Here is a 21,454-nt window from a genome sequence, read left to right as displayed (position 1 = left end):
ACGTACATCCAGGACATGCTCGCACTTTGTCGTAAAGTCGATGGCACGATGCCGAAAACGGAAAAAGTTGCGCAAATCCTCAAAGGTTTCGTGGATGACGAGTTTACACTTCTGGTTTTTAAGAACTCATCCACAGGGCAAGGCGTCATCAATGAATACCGATGCTATGAAGAAGCCAAAAGTTACCGCGTTACTCTAAACTTGACACGTCTTCTGAACACGGCTGCAATATCTACTTGCGAGCACCTCCGTCTCCCACCCGTTCCTGCTGCATCCGACAATATTGTGCGCATCATCTGCCGCGAGATTGAAGCTGCCTCCCCAATTACTATTCAAGTGCGTAACCCCGACGAATCCATGCAACTAATTCCCGTATCCTAATGGTTGTGCGTCAAGAACTAGCAAACACAGGGTTACAGACGGTTTGCCCAATCAACAGACCTGACTACCGCTCGCCCGCAGCACCTGAGTTACCGTTACCCAACCGTTCGTCCTCGTTATCAGAATTCTGCAGAATGAGACACTTCCGATCACAGGCCCATCTACATCTGTTGTGGACGTGTTGGACCCATCTGCCTCCATTTTCGCAGTGCTTGGAACTCGCAGCCTTTAGCGAGCTATCGAAACATCCGACGTCCATGTGGTAGTTCCCGAATGCCGGTACACAATGACGACGACAGCGCTCCGCCATCATGCCCAGCATTATCAAACCACTCCCCTTCGCCATCCCGTCACCTGCCCCACTCACCGCGTGGCTCTTAAATTGCTTTGTTCCAGGTCGCTGAGGTCTTCGAGCGACCAGATGCTTCGGATAACAAAAAAAAAAAAAAAAGAAAGCGATGTCTCGGCAACACGCTGAACTGCCCATGACGCGTAAAAGCGTCGTTTCACTTTCGGTAACTTACCTTGGCTTGACTAAAAAACACCCTCGACTTGCTACTAACCAAAGCAGTGGGGGAGGAAACCAGGAGTGCACGTGGCTATTACTGTAACAATGATTTAACACTTCGGAAAACACTAATCGCAGGAACATCAGTTTCATAAACAGTGTTACTTTCTCACAGCTGAGACTGCACTTGTCGTCTGGCTCCCACCAATGCTGGCCTATAATCGCTATTGCGCTCATCTGTTACTGTTTCTAGCATGCTTTCAGTGAGCGACTACATCCTCACTGCAGATGTAAACATTTTGATAAAGGTGTTCCACGGCGGTTTCCTCCTTGCGACTGCACGATTCAACACTGAGCGGTAAAAAGCTTTTCATTCAATTAAACAATGGGTGTCATAAAACTTGTTGGTCAGTCCTTTTGAAGGACACAGAAAACTCATAATATATGCTAGGATACTTGCAGGAAATAGTTAATGATAATACTGGCTTTATTGGACCCTGAGCCACATCCTATAATCATCGAGAGAAAGGAGTGAGGACTGCTATATGTGTAAGTACAAAGCTTGCCTTAGTAACTTGTATAAAATATAGAAGCAAGCGGAATTTAATTTGTTTATTAATCTGTATATAGCTGCGTACCATACATTTGGAGCTCTGTAGTACTGGCAATAAATTTGGTGTTGTCGCAAGACAGTGCCATTGTGAGATCGAGTCTGTGATCACTCACAATAATCGAGGGGTGACTGAAGACTTCTCGGCGTAACCATATTGCATTTGTCTCAGCCGAATGTTTGTTTCTCAAGTCTGTGGTCTCCGCCTATAGCGGTGCTCCACCGGGAGTCACCTAGACCACCGCGCGGGTCCGAGGATCCGAGCCCCTCAGGGGGACGATCAGCTCAGCCGCGTGTGTAGCGTGTGCCCGAAGCGGGCGCTCGTTCGGTCTCCGCTGGGAGCGAAACAGAGCGCCGCAAGGAGAAGGCCCAGAGTACAAGGAAGGTGTTTAATATACGACCACCTAGGCGTTCAGGATATCTGCTACACCCGTATCGGCGCGGGGCTCGTGAGCCGAAGCTCCCGCAAGTCAAGGAGTGACACTCACTATCTCAAAAACGCCGTAGCACGCCGCTATACGGGAGGGTGGCTCCCAACGACTGGGCTACCAGGGCAACGTTCTTTCAGCTCGGGGTAGCCTCCGAGGGCGACTCGGCGCAGTACGACGGTGCACGTCAAGTGAGCCGCGTCTCGGCGGCCTAGCCTTCAGAACAGGAGCAGGGAATAGGTACGCAACCGCATCGGCTCGAGGACCTTCGGCGAGACCGGCCAAACAAAGGGATGACCGGGAGAATCGGAAGTCAGTACGCACCGTTTCGCTGTCCGAGAGCTTCTCCCCGCGTTGCCGCTCCTCGGTCGACTTGAATCGCCAGGAGAGAGGGAACGCTGGTTCCCACCCAAACAGACCAATCAGGTGAGCCCCTGGACCGTTCGGGGTCGGACAGCAGCAAGTGTTTTATGGTCCCGCTGCCGTTCGGTGCCCTCGGAGGAACGAGAGAGAGGGAAAGCGGTGGACCGCGCGCGCGAAGTTCGAAAGCGACCTCGCCGCGCTGCGGCTCCTATGCCCAAAACGTGCTGCGCTATGGCGCTGCAACGAAATGGGCTACGCAGTTCCCACACTCTCCCCTCCTGAATCGCCCTCCCACCGGCCTGACGTGGTCAGACTAGCGGGGCGCGCGAACCTCAGCTCAGCCCAAACAAATTTCTACAATTGCTCGTAACCAGTGCCATGCATGTCTATGTTAATATAACCATGAAAAAAAAAGAATAATTACTGATAGATACAAAGAAAACACGAACGGAAACCATTTGACAAAGTTACATCAGTATAATATTATTAGGAGTCACGGCATATACGAAAGGCAAAGCACACACGCAAATAAAAAAAAAAACAGCAACGCAGGAGCGGGGGAAACGGTAATAATGTTCCACCCCAACGAAGATTATTTACCGTTACACAAAGAAACGCGTATAGTATAGTAAAGTTAAACACAAAAGACAAAATGATAACACAACAAAACAAAATGATAATAATAATGGTGGCCCGAACAAGGAAAATGGCACTCACGGGAGTCCCATAGCGCTATGTTCGTGCCCACGCTCCCCTGCGCAACGCCCGGTCACGGCCACAAAAGCCCCCCCAGTTCGTGCATCAGTTCTTCGGTATGACGCGGTGGTGTGGGGGAAGCTCCGCAGCCCGTCACCTTGGTCTTGACGCCCGGCGCCGTATTCTCCTCGATAGCCGCCGTCGGGGTCGCCGCACCGACCATTGCCGCGAACCCGGGGTTCTCCCGTAAGCGTTGCCGGCACAATGCCGCCAAATCCGAGTCCGCAATCTGAGGGCTGCTTGGTGCCGGATTGCGGTTGCCAGCACCAGCCTCGAAAAGGGCCCTTTCTCGAGCCCGGTACAGAGAACTTCGGAAATGGCTCTGAGAGTAGACCGGCGGGGCACATAGCCGGCAACAGCGGACGCCGTCCAGAAGGGGGTACTGCACGGCCGCCGAGCCGTGCGCCCGCGGAATGGATGGTGCGCCAGGCTCACCTCCCTATCTCGGCGAACCCACCTCTGCGCTTTCCATGGGGCGCTGCTGCAGGAGGTCAGGGGTGGCGCCCCATCTTGCTGGCACGTCCAGGTGGCCACACTCCTCGCAGCCCGGTCCTGCCGCAGAGCACTCGTCTGACCCGGCCGGCGGTTCCTCTAGGATGTCCGCCTCCACCGAGGGGCCGGGCCGGCCACAACCAGCTGGTCCCGTTGCGAGCCAAGCCTTTCTTTTGCCCTTGGCCCTGGATGCTGCAGAGCGGAGTCGCCGCGACGGTCGCCGTTTGTGGAGGACTGCGCAGCCATCGATGGTGCACCTTGCGCCTCGAAGTCAGGGAGACAAGTGCCCGCGCACAACACGCAAGAGTTACGGAGGCGCCCGAAAAAACGCGGGAAGCCTCTCCATTCGCCCGTCCGTCTCGATCCCCACCGAGGCGGCCAGCAATGCACACACGGCAGCACACACACACAAACGGCGGTTCAAAGTTGCGCTCAAGGAATTGGGCCAGGACCGCCAGCGCAGCCCTATTCCGTTACTCTTAGATGGGACCTATGCCGTAAAACATCCCCTCCGTCAGCCGGGGGAAGCGAGGTGGGTCTCGCGTCGTGGGCCGCAGTGGGTTTCGCTCGCTTTTCCCCGAGGTGTTGCGAGTAGGGACACAAGGTCGGGGAAGCCACCGGCGATCTAGGGTGTCCAACGAAGCGCGCACGCACACTCGCCCCGGGCACGGGCGCACACACACACGCACACACCACCCCCACGCAACACGTTCACAGGAATGCCGCCAGACGCGCGCACACACAGCGGCTGCAGCCGCGTCGCAGAGCCCGACAAAAGAACAACACAACAAGCGTCTTGCACGCCTTTACGGCAGTCACCCCCGCTGCCGCCCTCAACTAGCCGCGCAAGCACACCACAACCCTGCAACGACGGTCCTCCCGCATGCGCACATCCGGAAGCAACAGCCAGGCGACCGCAGCTTCCCCCTCAAAAGGAAAGCAGTAGCCGACGTGCAAACTGGCCTCCCAAACAAAAAAAAAACACATACAAAACAAAAACCGCGACTCCTCGCTGCGTTCCCGCAACGTCTACCGCCCCGAATGGGCCAGCGAAGAAAACCCGCGACACAGCACTGGCGGCCAGTTAACTACACGGAAAACTACGGTTCGTCGCTATTTACAGCAAGGCAAAACAAGCACGCACGCATGCTTATTAAAAAGTACGAGCACTTACATGCACAAAAAATAAAAAAAGTATTTACGTAGGAGTAACACGCAATCGCATATACACAATGAAAGGAACATGCACTTTGAGCTAAATTACTTAGCATGGGCTGCGACAAGACTTCTTTTCGGGGAACGCCCGTCGAGAAAGAAGTTTGCTTACTGAGGCTGCGCGTTGCCTGAGGGCCTTCGGTGGCCGAGAGGGTCCGCCGTCCGGCGCGATATCACACAGGTGATCGCTTCCTCAGACTGTACCGGTTGCGGTTGGCCACAACGGGTGTGCCCTGTCGCTGGCGCCTTGTGCGAACGGACTCGGACGTGAAATCGCCAGCCCGAGCGACATAGGCTTTCAGGTCTGCGACATGGACACGACTAAGTTTCCCCGAAGGGGGACCCTTAATTCAACAAGTACACGAGCGGAGAGCAAACTCTGCACTCGGTACGGACCAAGCCACTTAGGCGCCAGCGAGGCTGAGAACCCATTACTAGCATCGCCAAGCGCGTGGTTCCGCTTCAGGACCAGATCACCCACCTTAAATGAAAGGTGGCGGTGCTTGCGATCGTACTGAGCCTTTTGCTGGGCTCTAGCCATCGTCAAGCTCTGCCTTGCTCTGCAGAGCGCCTGGCAAAGACAGTCCCGAAGCTTCGATGCGTAAGCAGAGCGGTCTGCCTGCGCCTTCTCATCCCCGTGCTGGCGGCGAATTACCCTGGTCATAGGGTTCGCCAGCTGTCTTCCAAAATTGAGGAAGGCAGGAGAGGAACCAGTTGAACGATTTTCAGAGGTTTGGATGGCGAACGCGAGCTCGTTCAAGTGGTCAGCCCAATCCTTCTGGCGCTCGGCAAAGGCACAGCATGGGTTTGAGCGTTCTGTTCATTCGCTCTGTCAGGTTGGACTGGGGATGGTAGGGCGAAGTAGTGCGGTGGTCAATTCCAAAGGAACGACACGTCGCACCACACACCCGAGCGGTGAAATAGGACGCATTGTCCGTGATCAGCCTTTCCAGGTAGCCGAACCGATTGAACACTTCTAGGATCTTTCCTAGCACCACCCGTGCTGTCACCTTCCGAAGAGGAAACAGTTCAACCCATTTCGAAAAATGATGAGCAACTACCAACAAGTAGCTATACCCCTGCTTACTCCTGGGAAAAGGCCCCATTAGATAGCAGGTGGCTATCTGCCACGGACGCACACTGTCAATTGGTTTCATCAATCCAGGTGGCTTGCCTCCTCGTGATTTCCCCATTTGACAGACATGGCAGGAGCGACAATAGCGGAGTATATCCCGCGTCATGCCCGGCCAGGTCACAGTTTAGCTCAGTTTTGCAAAAACTTTGGAGCCACCCATATGACCGGCCAAGGGTTCGTTGTGAGAGAATCGCAACAGTGCGCCTCTCAGACTCTTGGTGATAACCACCTTAAAGGCGCCTACGGACTCATCATCGGTGGCTATGTACTTCAGCACGAGCCCATCATGATCCAGCAAATATGAATCCCCAGAGGCCACAGCGACACACGCTGACTTCGCCTCCACCGCGCCCGCTGCAGTACAAGCAGCGTCTCGGCGCTCTGTCTCCCGGAAACTGTCGCTCAAAGCGCGACGAAACGGGTCATTTTGCTGGGCCGTCAGTAGCTCTTTACGGCTGAATGCAATTCCAGTACCCACGCATGCGGGCCTGGCCTCGTCCCCACTCAGGACTGCAGCCATCCCTACCGCCCGCGTCGGCGTCGTGGGTTCGCTTTCAAGAAGCTCCCCCTCTCGCCTGCTTTGCGGCACGCTGCTTGCCTGGATAGCGGCACGAGTTTGCCCGTTTGCGGGCTCACCTTTCTCACCACTCGGCGGCTCGGCCACCGTTTCGCCCCTGATACTTGCTGGCGCAAAGGCGCCGCCATCGGCTGTCGCACCTAGAGGAAGGCTCCCGGTGGACAATGGAGCACGAGATAGCGCGTCAGCTACCACGTTGGTGCTCCCCTTTCGATATTGCACTGACAAGTCATAATGCTGTATCAGGAGGGCCCAGTGCGCGAGCCGGCCCGCAGGCTCACGGAGCCGCATCACCCAGCTTAGCGCACTGTGGTCTGTTTGCACGACGAATTTTGTCCCGTCAAGGTAGACATCGAACTTACGCAGTGCAAACACGATGGTGAGGCATTTTTTCTCGGTCACGGAATAATTCCTCTCCGAGGGTGTCAAGGAGCGGCTGGCAAAGGCCAGCGGCTGCAACGCGCCATCAAATACCTGTAGGAGGATGGCTCCTAATCCCAAATCGCTCGCGTCAGTCTGGACAACAAACTCTCTGGTCAGGTCGGGCAGACGGAGCTGCGCTGTCTCCGCAATGGCGCTAGACAGACGGCGAAACGCCTCTTGCTGCTCAGGTCCCCAATGCCACTCGACAGACTTTCCAGAGAGCTTGGTCAAGGGTGCCTGCACATTTGCCCGTAACGGTTCCCTGCGGAGCTAACAGCAGGCTGTTGTCACATAAAAGCCCTGGCAACTCATTCGGAAAGCCTTAACGCCTGAGCGATCTGGCTGACCGCACCATGTCTGCTAACCAGAGCGGCCGTTGTCCCCTCATTACGTTAGCAGAGATCGCTTTGTGAGAGACCGGGACCTTGTCCCTCCTCGAGCCGAGCATACACACACGCTTGGGTACTGCCGCCCCCAGTGGGGTGAACACGACAGCGAGGCGCTATGATACCGCTCCCACTGGAGTGGACGTAGCTCAGTACGGGAACGGAGCCTTGGCGCTCCCCGAACCGTGCGTGTCGGTACCGCTGTCTACAGCTGTTCCCAGTGGAGCTAGCGGCAGTCTGTTGCCACTTCGCCCCTCATCGGCTCCCTGTGGAGCTTACAGTGGGCAGATCGGTACAGTGGCCTCAGCCATTTCCGACTTCTGCCCGTTGGCTGCGAACACGTTGAGCAGTCAGAAGGCACTGTGGACAGCTGCGACCACCTGTGGGGCACCCAGCCGTTCCACAAACAATTCTGCTTCTCAGGCTCCCTTTGGAGTGCATGGTGCAGCGCCCAGTGGCGCAGCATCGGAGCAATGACCCATTTTGTCAACGCTGGCCGAACGTGGCTTAAGCGACTCCACCGCTCTCAGTAGCGACGGAAGGCAACGGGACGGTCCCCCGAGGAACCACATTTGTTCCGGGGCTGGGGCGAACGGAACCCCCTTGGATTCCGCGCCGCTTATCGAGTTGGGAGCCACAGCTCCTTCGCTCGAGAGCACCTGCAACGCCGCAACAGTTTCCTGCGAAGCTGGAGCAGACACGTTGCTGCGCAACGCTGCAGGCATGATCCAAACCCTCTCTGAGGCAGTGAAAGCACTTGTCGCTACGCCGAGGCTCACTCACCCTGCGGTGAAGTTGGCCATTCCGATATACCGTGGATATGGCGACCTGGTGAGTTCCCGAGAATTCATGGAAAACCTGGCGCATTATCAAAGAGCCATGGGATTGGATGAACACGAGGTGCTAGGACACGTCGTTCCGGCAGCACTGACTGATGCGGCTGCCAGGTGGTAACGACTTGTCGGCCACCGAGCAGCAAACCTCGGGGAGTTTCGCGTGGCCTTCCTACGCGAATTCCTACCCGCAGGCTACCATGGTAGGATGCGGCGAGAGCTGGAGCGACGCACGCAGGCTCCGGATGAGTCATTGCAGGAATATGTGCGAGCAATGGAAGAGTTGTTCTCTATCGCTGAGCCCCAAGCCTCAAACGAGGAACGTGTCGACCGGGTGATGCGGCAGGCACACCCGAATTTTTCGGCCTACCTGCGTGGCAGTCGGTTCCGTGATTTAGAGGAACTGGCCGCCGAGGCGAAGCGCATACAGGGGGACATTCTCTCCACTCGCGCGTACCGCCTGCCACCGCCGGTCAGCGAGGCCCTTGAGCCGCGCTGTGCGTGGGGAGGAGCCATGCCCTTTCCCCCCCCGGCGCCCCGCTGAGGCTGCCTGTGTAGCAACAAGCGGGACGAACAACTGGGAGCTGTGCGAACGAGCTCTGGACCCGTTCTCCTATGAGAGGCGCGTAGCTTTGACTACGCCGTCGCTCGAAACGCGCGTAAAGGGACGTCATCCGCCTTATCGCGTTGGGGAGCCTCAAAATAGAGCCCCGCGGCACTCCGTCGAACCAACCCGGAAGGAGAGCAGCGGATCCAGCCCGTGATCGAGATCGGGCTGGAATGCGCTCTTTCCGCTGTTCGCAGCGCGGTCACATGGCAAGGGATTGCACCGTTGACAGGCCTCCGGCGAGGCAGGGAAACGGAAACCACGGTCGCTCGTGAGCGCACGATCGGCCGAACCCTTGTCAGCTCCCTGTGCGTACCGGGCAAGCTGTGATGCTGGTGCGCACGCGCCGTTTATTCCGATCACCCTTGCTGGTCGTGAATTTGCGGCGCCACTGGACACGGGCGCTAGCGCCTCGTTGTTTGGCGATGAGGCTTTCTCCCATTTGAGCAAGCATGCAGTGCGCTTGAGAGACAGCCGAACGACTTTCAACCTTGCGAAAGTCGTGGCCCATTCGGCAGGCGCCGCAAGGCTGACCGTCAGATGGGGGGAATGACTGAGACGCAAACGTTTCATTCACCTCCCAGGGCTCAGTGTTCCTGTGATTCTCGGACGGGACATTCTCCTGAAAACCGGGATCGTAGTGGACATTGCTAATGGTGGCTATCGCGACGGACCTTTTTCCTCGCTTAAACCGTTCATCAGCCCGCCGGCGCCGACTCTTGCCCATGCAGAAGAGGCCTTCGGACCGTGCCGCGCGCAAAGTTCGGGGGCAAGCCCCTGCGCTGTGCGCTTGCCTGTTCCTAGCCCCCATTGGAATAAAGCAGCACGGCACGTTAAGGCACTACATACGTTGGCCGCCAGTGCGATTCACTTGGGAGATGCGCAGAAGGCTCGGTTGTCGTCACTATTACGCTAATACGATGAGCTATTCACCGATCTATACCTGGCTGTACCGATCTAGTGAGCCACAAGATCGAGACCGGTGATGCGCTTCCACTGAAGTGCAACCCTAGGCCTGTCAGTCTGGCCAAGAGGCAGGTGATTGATGGTTTGCTGGATGAGATGCTAGCGACGGACATTGTCCGACGCTCTTCCAGTGCCTGGACGTCTCCAATTGTGTTGGTGCCTAAGAAAGATGGCAGTCAGCGCCTTTGCGCAGACTACCGCCGTCTGAACGGAGTGACTCGAAAGGATGCCTACCCGCTCCCGACGATTAGCTCCATTGTAGGAAACCTGAGCAGTGCGAGGTACTTTACTACGCTAGATGCCTCCAAAGGTTACCTACAGGTCCGGATGGATGATCGTGACCGGTGCAAGACCGCGTTCACGCGCCACAGAGGGTTGTTCGAGTTTACTCGTATGCCCTTTGACCTCTGTAATGGTCCGGCGACCTTTCAAAGGCTGATGGACCGCGTTCTCCGGGAAGCCAAGTGGTCACACTGCTTATGCTACCTCGACGACATCGTGATTTATTCACGAACCTTCGAAGAGTACTTGACCCATGTTGCCGATGTGCTCGAGAGGGTATGGACTGGCGGGATGACTTTGAATCTGGCGAAAGCGTAAGATCGCGCAAACTCGAGTTCAATTACTCGGATTAACGCTGGGCAGCGGCTCCATTGAGCCGGACGGGGAGAAACTTCGAGCCATACTCGATTTCCCCGTGCCAAAGGACGTACGCGGCCTGCGCAACAGTCGTTGGGAGCCATCCTCCCGTATAGCGGTGTGCTACCGCGTTTTTAGTCTCACCCCTTGACTTTCGGGAGCTTCGGCTCACGAGCCCCGCGCCGATACGGGTGTAGCAGATATCCTGAACGCCTAGGTGGTCGTATATTAAACACCTTCCTTGTACTCTGGGCCTTCTCCTTGCGGCGCTCTGTTTCGCTCCCAGAGGAGACCGAACGAGCGTCCGCTTCGGGCACACGCTACACACGCGGCTGAGCTGGTCGTCCCCCTGAAGGGCTCGGATCCTCGGACCCGCGCGGTAGTCTAGGTGACTCCCGGCGGAGCACCGCTATAGGCGGAGACCACAAAGTGGCGCCCAACATGGGGCTCGAACCCACGGCCCTGAGATTAAGAGTCTCATGCTATACCGACTGAGCTAGCCGGGCAACGTTCTTTCAGCTCGGGGTTGCCTCCGAGGGCGACTCGGCGCAGTACGACCGCGCACCTCAAGTGAGCCGCGTCTCTTGGGCCTAGCCTTCAGAACAGGAGCAGCGAACAGGTACGCAACCGCTTCGGGTCGACGACCTTCGGCGAGACCGGCCAACCAAAGGGATGACCGGGAGAAACGGAAGTGAGTACGCACCGTTTCGCTGTCCGAGAGCTTCTCCCCGCGTTGCCGCTCCTCGGTCGACTTGAATCGCCAGGAGAGAAGGAACGCTGGTTCCCACCCAAACAGACCAATCGGGTGAGCCCCTGGGCCGTTCGGGGGTGGACAGCAGCAAGTGTTTACGGTCCCGCTGCCGTTCGGTGCCCTCGGAGGAACGAGAGAGAGGGAAAGCGGTAGACCGCGCGCGCGAAGTTCGAAAGCGACCTCGCCGCTCTGCGGCTCCTGTGCCCAAAACGTGCTGCGCTATGGCGCTGCAACGAAATGGGCTACGCAGTTCCCACAAGCCATAGTAGATAATACATGATAAATGTTGCTTGCGAACCACTTGAAACTAGGGCTAGGAAACGCAATCTTTGAACAAGCGCAATCTTTGAACTGGTTTTAATGGTAGGGAGTCGAGTGGTTCTGCACAAATATGAGTGTGACGTAATATGAAAGACATCATAAAATATGCGCCTGTAATCAACTAAACAGTCTTACACACGTGCATTCGAAATATAAGAATGGTCAGTTAAATTGTAAATACCAAGTACCATACTCGAGACACACACGTCGGTGATTTAGGCATGTATCGCTCACTATTCGCATAATTCGGCTCGTTAAGATAACTCAGTTCTTTCTGTGATAGCCCCAACGAAGCCACACTGACGCCGTTTTTCCTAAGGCGAAAAATGTCTGCCGCTTCAATTATCTCTCGTGTCGTCTGATTATTGTGTTTGGCTACAAGCTTGCAGTCATTGAGCTCACAACCACAATCCCGACCGTGCAAACCCAGATGGCCTTGCACCGCCCTATATAGAATATTGTTTTGGCCTCGAAGCCTGTCTTTCAGGCATCTGCCCATTGGGCCTATGTACTTTGTTCCGCGGATGTAAGCCGCCTTTCAGTGACTGTCAGGTTGCATATTTCTCACTAATAGCGTATTCTTTGTTTTAGATATTGAATACCGGAATGCAGAAGGTGACAAAAATATGTCTGAAAAATGGATACAGCTAGCGAACCGGCAAATATACCTGCTGAAAAAATGCATAAGTGGCCATGGCGTTCTCAAAAACATGATGGAAACATTAGAGAACCATTCTCCATCCCATTCTACAGTGAAAAATTTGGTGGCTGTATTGAAGAGGGAGAAGACCTGTGTCCACTTTTCCGCACGAAGGGGAGAACAGTCCAGGATACTGTAATGACAGACAGGCGTGTGACAGAACATTTCATCGCAGATAAGGTGGGAATGTCCCTGGAACTAGTTGCACACATCCTAACACTTGTACTCGATATGCGCTAGGTGTCGATTCGGGGGATTCAAAAATGGTGACTAATGAAAACAATCGCCAGAGAGACGTGATGTCTGCCGAAAAGTTGACCCTCCTTGAAGCAGATCCTGTAAATTTTCTCAAATGTTTTGTGATCATGAATGATGCATGAGTACCGCATCTTCAGCCCGAGTCGAAGGTGCAATAAAAAGAGTGGAAACACCCCTTCTCCCCAACCCCTGAAAATTGAAATCAGTCCCGCCAGCTGGCAAGGTGATGGTCTGTATTTAGGATGCCAGAGTTGTCAGATCTTGAATTGAGTACCTAAAAAAGTGTGGCACACTGAACGGTGCATATTATGCTGCCCGGCTGAAGCGTTTGTGGGAGGCCATCAAGGCGAAACGGCTTGAAATGCTGAAGAACCGTGTCCACTGAGACAACGCAATGGTGCACAAGTCTACCATTTCAGTGTCCGCCATCGAGTCATCTGGCTTGTAACTGCTTCCACATCCTCCCTACTCGCCAGATTTACCTCCCTAAGAATCATATTTTCCCTCGGCCTAGGGAACACTTAAGTGGAGCCCATTTTCTCTCGGATAGTGGTGTCATGGCTTCGGTGGCGGACTTTTTTGACGTCGAGGATGAAGCATTCTAGAAGGGATCTGGGCCTGCAGCACTGGCGGAATAACTAGAGGCGTTTCACTTCGGCAGCACATGTTACGCACAAGCGTATGAACGCCGCGAACATGCACAGCGAGCCTTACTGTGTCGAAACACCAACTTAAATGGCGCGAACGTGGTCGCTACATTGATCTCGACGGTGCGACGCCTGTTGTGCCTCGGGGAAAGCGCAAGTGCTAGGCATGCAAAGATATGCCGCGAACATTTGCAGCGATCACCGCACCGTCGAAGCACAAACGGAAAGGGCGCGAACGCGGTCGATACGCTGATGTCGACGATGCAAGGTGGTGTCTCACAGGGAACGCGCCATTGCTAAACATGCAAAAAAGAGCCGCAGCGAACATGCACAGCGAGCACTGCGGCGTCTAAACAAAACGCTATGCACGAGGTTGACCTTTCTGGTATAAATGCGGCCTCTTCCTTGGGTCGCTATTTAATTATTGCGATCACATTTGTATGGACACTCCAAGCGCATTTCTGCCGTCGCCATCGCCGTGAGGTTCCGTGTGAGGGAAAACGTGTGCGGGTAAGCCGGCGAACGTGGTTCAACCTCGCGTGCGCAGGCGAGGAACGCCGGCCAGATGCGTGCCCTCTGCTTTGGCGCACGAGGCAGGGTGGTGAGGCGAGGGAGGAGGGGCGTTCTTCTCCGGCGGATGCTAGGGTGCCCAAAAGGTCAGCGCATCACCTCCTCTCCTTCTCAATACGTCACGAGAGTCGGATGGTAGCGGCGGATGGGAGAGCGCTGCGTTTTTACAACGCGGTGCGAGTTGTGAAAACGAATTTTCTCCGTGACTGCAACGCTAAAGCGGCATCGCGTGGAGCTTTTTCTAGGTGGCTTTGGTGGGGCATGCTGCACCGTAAACGCGATTGCTTTTCCTCGACTATGCGTGGTTCGTCGTACGCAGAAGCGCAATGATGCCTGGCTGTTGTTGCGCACCAAACTGCAAGTCCAATTATGACGGAGGACCAAGTGTCCGAGTGCACAAGTTCTCATCTGAGCGAGCGATTCGGGCATCATGGACGAGAGCTGTTCCTCGGAATTACTTCTCGGCAGCGAAGTACACAGTGGTAAGCATTCCTTCTCTCTGTTGTTATTCTGGGTTTCCAGACGAATAGGTTTCGTCAGCATAGTGCCCAATGTATCCGTGCACGTGCGCACAATAGATGGGTCTCTGCGCCTGTCGACGCGCTCGTAAATTCTACATTTTGGTGGAGCGTCATATCGGTAACGGCTTTTTTTTTTAATTTCAGCTCTGTGAAAAGCTATTCCTGCCATCGGATTACTTGAAGACGACATCTTACACGGACATCAAGACAGGAAAGTGGTCGTAGTTGCCATGAGAAACATTCGTCTCAACAAAACTGCTGTTCCGAGCTTGTTTCCCAATTGCCTTGCCTGTTTATCGCGTCGCAAGCGTGCGTTCGAGAAGCGTCGGGTGCGAAAAGAGCGCGCTTGGAAGCCGCATCTTTGCAAACTTTCACAGCAAAACCAAGCAGAAGAGGACGCCAGAAATGTGGTTGGTAATGGTAGTTTTGCGGACTTGCTGAAGGCCTTGCTAAGCTTTCAGAATTCTGACTTCTGGACAGCAATGAACAAGGGCTCCAAGGTTTTCTTTTTGGACTTGTCACTTCAATCTGCTCCTGCAGTCCGTGCTTCGGTGATCGTGTCCACAGATCTGCGCGTCGAAGTATTTTTTGGTGAAACGGGTGTGAGGAAGTGTGGTGATATGTTAGTTCCTGAAAAGTGCCACTTGTGAGATTTAAAGAAGTGTGTTACAGATGATCGAGCAGACACATAAGGATATCAGCACTGAGCGTTCTGAAAAGGTCCGTCATCTACTGACATTGGTTTCGACGTTGCTAGAGGAAGTAAGTGGAAAACATTTCGCATGCGAGTTGCAAGAATGGCATTTGGAAGCGATTCAATATTTGAAGAGTCAAGTTGATCTTGTTTTCAATAATGCTGGCCGATATCCCCCCGATTTATTGGTTTCTGCTAGCCTTTTGTTCACAATTTCACCTCATGCATACAGATTCCTGAGAAGGTCGTTAAAGCTTAAGATGCCAGATCCTAATACGATCAGAAGACTGTGTTCATCGTACGAAGTAAGCCCTGCAACGGAGCAGCATGAATGTAGCTTCCTTCCCTATGCAAAGCGTATTGCAAGCACTTATAAAGAGCATGAAAAGACTGTAACGTTAATAATTGATGAGGTTTACATTCAATCATTTTTTTATTACGAGGCTGGCTTTGTTACTGGTTCTGCGGTAAATTCATCGACTGCGGCAAAAACTGCCCACGCATTTATGATACAGGGCCTGCTTTCTTCAAACAAGGATGTTGTACACATTCTTCATGTGGCACCTGCTAAGGCGCTGGACGACTTCATTCGGAAGATTATTCTTGATCTAGAGGCATCTGGTTTTAGAATGATAGCACTGATCTCAGACAATAACACCATAAAGAGAAAAGCCATGTCCTACTTCGCTAAGACGGCAAATGTCAGCATTGTTTACCAGAATCCTACTGACCCATCACGACCCCTGTTTTTCGTGGTGGACCCAGTTCACATACTAAAGTGTATAAGAAATAAATGGCTGAATAAAAGAAACATTGGCAATTACATGTACTTTCCTGAACTGAAGAGTGAGGAGCCTGAATCAAAGATACAGTATCTTTCAAGGTATTATGCCAGTTGCACGAAGCTGAAAACATGAGCACATGAAGATGAAAAGCTTGAGCCCTTGAAGCTATCGCCAATGCTCACTTTGAAGGCACTGAACCGCTCGAACATGGAGCGGCAGAGCGTTAAACTGGTCTTAAAGATTTTGAACTCATCTACTGTTGCTGCTCTTAGTGCCGCAACGTTCCATCATGTAAAGGAAACATCTCAATATGTCGACACCATTATGACTTGTTGGAACATTGTTAACGTCAAGACGCCAAGAAAAGGACAGCGGTTGCGAGGTCAGCTGCAAGGTCCAATAGTTTTATCGTCATGTCCTCAACTAGAATTCTTGGAGAGAATAGTTCAATGGCTTGATCATTGGGGAAGCCTTAAACATAATGGCCGTCTGACACGTGAAATGCACACAGCTTTTAGCCACACTACCCAATTGCACTACCCACGCCTTGCATGAACTTGCCATATACTGTCTCAAAGAGCTTCATTTTGAGTCTGTTCTTTCGGGCAAATTTCAAACTTACAGCTTGGAGGATCGCTTCGGAAAGTACCAGCAATTGTCTGGTGCCAATTGCAACGTGCCTATAAGGCAGATATGTGAATCCGAAGACAAAATGCGTTTACAGAAGGTTCTGGAATTGTTCAGATTTGGATGTGCTACTACCACCGAGTGCGAGCACGTTGGAGACAAGTGTAAATTCAGTAAACGGCCGGTTTCAAGTCACTGTGACCGACTCTGACATTAAGAAAAAAAAAACGTCAAGGCTACCGGCACTAACCCAAGTTACCAGCTATTGTGCTCATGCAGCTCTCAAAAAGTTGACATGCGGTTCTTGCAGTGGAAACCTTGTGATGCGAGACGTCAATCTAGGTGATACTGAGAATGCATTAATCGCGAATATGACGAGGGGTGGGCTGAAGTTTCCACGAGCAGTTGTAGTTAATGCTGTACTATTTACTGAAATTATATTGGGTAAGCTCGGCACACCAGAATATGCCCCACGATTTTTCAGCCTTCCTAGGCAGAAAGATACTCTTGTCGGCCTTGTATTCGCTACCCTTCCAGACTTCGAGGATGTAGATGTGTGTGATTTCGGTCATCCTGCACAGGAGGTAATGGAGCATGTTGTAAGTGCTGCAGTGAATACACTGCTGAACAACTTGTGGCGCATAGAAAATGACAAATTACGCAACACCAAAAATGATCGAAAATTGCAGACCTGGAAGGCCTTTCTCATTCCTTATTTTTTATTCATGAAGCTCTGTTTTGTTGAAGATCTACGTATGCTTGTGTTGACAGAACCCTTGCAAAAACAAACCTGTGGAGTGGCTAGGATTTGTCTTCATTACCAAATTTAAATCCTGCATTTTGGCCATTCCAAATGTTAGCGTTTGAATGTATCGTGACACATGTTTATGATTGGAACTCTTCATGCTACCGCAATCCATTATTGGATGTTTTCCTTCAAGATAGAGAGTAGGCCTTTCCTTTTCGGCTTACTTTTCACCATTATCTCAGCATTTTAGAAGACCAAGAACACCTTCAAACTAGTTGGGTGGAAATAAAAGAAACACAAGAAATGGTACAAGAAAGGCGGAAGCTTATTCTATATGAGTATCAAGTGCGCGTGACCCTATACTGTTAATATTTTCACCAATAAGGTGAACCTCGATATTCGTTGATGTAGCAAGAACTGTTTTACACAATGCAAGAGCGACAATGGCAATTGTGTATGGAAGATTTAAAATGTTTGTTTCAGAATGCAGTTGTTACCATTTGTGAATAAAGTATATTATGTGTCTTCAATATGCAGTTTTGCTATTTCTCTCTTTCCGTCTAAGGTTAAAGTGACTAAGCAGCATGCAGTTTGCTTGTCTTGGCCCCGACCAAACATCACAAGGACAGTAAGACAGGTCATGTTATGATACACGCAAAAAACAATGTCGCCAGTCAAGTAATCTAAGGAAGGTATGAAAGAATGTTGCTTTCGATGGTGGTGTTGACTGAGGTGAACCAGCGGCTCCCCCTTATTTTTTGCGTCAGCTATACGTGTCTTGCTTTGGAGCTGAAGCATATGCATTGCTAGGTTGCTGTCAATTTAAGGACAGCACTAATTTTCCGAAGCCATAGTAACCGCGACGCGCAGACACCCTGCAAGCGCAGCGAACCTAGGTGCGGAGACACCGACGGCGTCGACTGTCTGGCCCATCCGACTAGCGTTACGTCACACCGGCGTGCGGAGGCCTTGAAATGGCAGTGGCTTTGGGGTGCCTCGCCTGCCACTCCATACAGAGTGGATACCATCGCGGCGTCTATGATGGCACTGGCCACGCGAATCGCGGACGCCGTAGTCGACACCTTTGGCGTACACCGTAGGGACGCGTTGACGGCGCTCGTGTGTCTGAAAGCGATCTGTGACGTGGCCAAAGTGTGCTTGCGTGGCCTCATCTTCAAAGTGATCTGCAATGTTTGCAGACTGCGCGTAGTGCCGGTAGCTTCGTATGCGATGTGCTTTCACCGTTTCGTTCGTGTTGAAGCGACAGATGCACGGAGGTGAATTGGTTCGCGGCTACTGCCGCGATTCCTAACTCCAGTGTTTTCACAGTTAGTTTCCGCTGTCATCGAGCGAGATGTGTTTATGTTTACCTGTGCACGCGCGACACCGTACTAGTTAATTTAGTTCAAACTCTGTACTCCACTTTGTACGGAGCGGCGGGCGAGCAGGACATCGATGCACCCTAGCAGCCGCCGGAGAACGCCCCTCCTCCCTCACATGACCCCACTGCCTTGCGCGCGGCAGGAAAGGGCACGCACCCGGGTCGCGTTCCTCTGTTTCAAACATCACTTACAGCGCATACATAGACAAGCGACCAAAAGAACGACGAAGACAAGCGCTCTGGTTTATCTTAGGCGGCGGTCGTGGTTACTTTGTATTTTGAATGCATACTCATGTCGGTTTGATGCTTTATGGGGGGCGTTTTTGTCTTGGTGTCTAAAATCTGATACAATGAAAATCAGTTGGAAGTAACAGCGCTTGTATTTTGGTCCCTTGTCTATGTATGCGCTGTAACTGATGTTCGAAACAATGGAATACCAAGTAGCACGTACCCTAACCTTGTCGCGTTCCTCGCTCGCGTGCGCGAGATTGAACCGCGTACGCCGGTTTGCTCGTTGGCCACGCACTGGTGGAAACTTCCAGTCACAAAATTTGCAATGCGCACAGCCCTTTGGCCACAGTATCAACGAAACTTATGCGCTGCGGCCCAAAAACAACCTCAAGCTCCTCGCACAGACCGTGCACGGTTCTTTTGGAGATGGTCATTCGATGCCGAGATGCCCAATAGCGTAAACCTATTCCGATATGTTTTTATTCGAATCTTCTGACGTCAAATTTTCGTAAGCGACGACACAAGCATCGGGTGGTGACCCACAGTGTTGTCTGAACAGACCAATCAAACGCTCTCCTCGTTTATAGGAGGTCACTCTTGTTTGCTTTAAAAAACGAATAACATTGCTTACAGTGAGCGGCTTGTCTTATCTAATTGGCGGTCAGGAGGCGAGGATCACGCTCAAGTGGAGAGGGATTCGATGGGGCCGAGCCAGTGCACTGAATATTGATAACCGGGTGGTGCCGGCGTCTGCGATTGGTCTGTTTTCCCTTATTTGGCTTGAGGTGGCTGGTCGAAAATCGCGGCGGCATGCAACAAAATGTTAAGAATGCCACTAAAATGGATCCTCAGCAAAGAAGGGTTGGCAGAGCGAGGTCCTAAACGGGCCTGAAGTGCTTGAAAACGGTACGGCCACGCAAAAAGCGTTATTGTGCGCAAATAAACCCATGCTATCCGGCAGGTGCGAGTAGCCAGTGCCTGAGCGATCGGCGGCAGCCGGATTTTATTCTTTTCGAAACGGGGCAGGCTGCGGCTATTCAGAAAAAAATGCAGCTCTGTTCGGCATATTAATGCATCTTTAACGAGTACACGTCACTTTGACGCGGTGAGGTTTTGCTGTTTTGTGACGTCGCGTGACAGGCAGGTGAAGTGGGGCAGTCCGGAAACGTTTGACCAATAGCATGTGGTTAATGGCTAAAAGGTGTCGAACCAGAAATAACTTTTTTTTTCATCGGTCCAGTGAAGCATAATCAGTGTGTACGCGTAATATCATATGGGTAGCTATCGCGGTTTTCGTGACGTCACGTGACAGACGGGCGGATTGGGGGTGGTTCAAAAATTATTTTGGCAAACCGCGGAGGGCTGATTGCAGGATCGGAAGAGAAACGTTTGGAATAGCCTTACGCTATAGCTCCATAGGTCGTCATTGTCTCTCACGGACGCTCGCCAACAGCACTAACACAGGTGTCACAGGGATCACCATCGAGGCCATTTTGCTCGGAGCGCCGATCTCGTCTTTGCACACGGCACGCACAGGCTCTGCACACGGCACACGGCGCTTTGGATGACACCGAAGCACCTCGCGCCACTTCGCTTAGTAGTAGACGACAAATTTGGGTTCCACATGATTGACAAGTGCGTGACGTCACCATAATATGCGTACTCGCCCCGAGGCGATGGCATCACCTAGGCGGCGACCAATCGCTGCTCGCAAAGCGAATTCTTCGGAAACCGGAGCCTTACAGAATATGGGTCCTGCCTGGCCAATTATGCTTGCACGTAAAAGTGTGTGGCGCTGAAAGGAGAATACGTTGTAAAATGGCCACGAACGACTGAGCACCTCACCACCTTTCATTGATAGGCCGAGAAGTTTCCAGCTGCCCTACCTAGAGTAAGCCTGCTACAGAAAATCTTGGGGAAAACACGAAGGCGGGAGATGGAAATTGAAGACACTGAGCAAAACGTGAATAAGCTAAAAGTGGGAGCCAACGTTTCGACTATAATCGGCTTGTCTTTTTCAAGGGGAGGTATGCTTTCCTCAGCACAGTATATACAGGTATAGTAGCATTCAACTTGAAAAACAGCAGTTTGTAACCAAGGCGTACAGAGCACGCGAGGTTGTTACTGCCTCAGCCAGTCACAGAAGCAGACAAAATCTTCGTCATGCGAGCATTTCAAGATGGCCTCGTACTTGATACCTCCAGAGCGTCTGCTGTTCTTGAAGTGTCTTTTCATAGGAGGAAGCAATGACATGTGCAACAGATATGGACAAAGTGTATGGAGTCAGAGCATTTCACTCTTCAAAAGTCCGCAGTACAGTTCACTTCACTGCTGACCCCGTTTTACTCGTGAAACTTCACTGCCAACTGAAGTGAAACTTGGCAATAAATAGTTGCAGCTAAGTAAGCCTTTTATTTCAGTTCTATAAAGAATTAGGTTTTTACCGTATACCGCTCTAACAGACGAGAGAAAACATCCAACATTACGAGCTTATTATTTTATTTTTGTGGTTACCGCGTTATTTAGGTAACAGGGAAAGTTTGAAGTACGAACTATTTGGAGCTTCGCGGAGGAATAGTGGCTGGTGGTTCTGAGGGCGTGGGTGGGGCTCCACTGCAGACTTGAGTTGTATCTGATTCTAGCGTGCCTTTTAAGGGGAGCGGGGGCAAGGCGGGTGTGTGAGACAGCGACCGAAGGTGTGTTAGCGGCAAGGGTGTAAAATTGAGAATAAGAGGGTGTTTTGCGCAAAGCTGGTGAAACGGCCGTGTGCACAGCACCCCTCTAACTTGCGCTTCGCTGGAGGTCAGTGGGTCAGTGAACTACAGAATTGACGAAATCATCCCATTCTGAGCAAAATATCACTCAAACTTTTACGCGCTGAATTTGGAGGCAATATTTTTC

The 21,454-nt window shown here is 52.4% G+C and overlaps 1 non-coding gene across 1 annotated transcript; it reads right to left on the bottom strand.

The window, feature by feature from the left end:
- Nucleotides 1–10,752: 10,752 nt before the first annotated feature.
- On the bottom strand, nt 10,753–10,825 carry TRNAK-CUU (transfer RNA lysine (anticodon CUU)). The gene has a single exon. It is a non-coding gene; the product is annotated as a tRNA-Lys (tRNA).
- Nucleotides 10,826–21,454: the final 10,629 nt, after the last annotated feature.

The sequence above is a fragment of the Dermacentor albipictus genome, chromosome 1 (genome assembly GCF_038994185.2).
Source record: "Dermacentor albipictus isolate Rhodes 1998 colony chromosome 1, USDA_Dalb.pri_finalv2, whole genome shotgun sequence".
NCBI classification, from domain to species: Eukaryota; Metazoa; Arthropoda; class Arachnida; order Ixodida; family Ixodidae; genus Dermacentor; species Dermacentor albipictus.
This window is presented reverse-complemented; position numbering and strand designations above follow the sequence as displayed.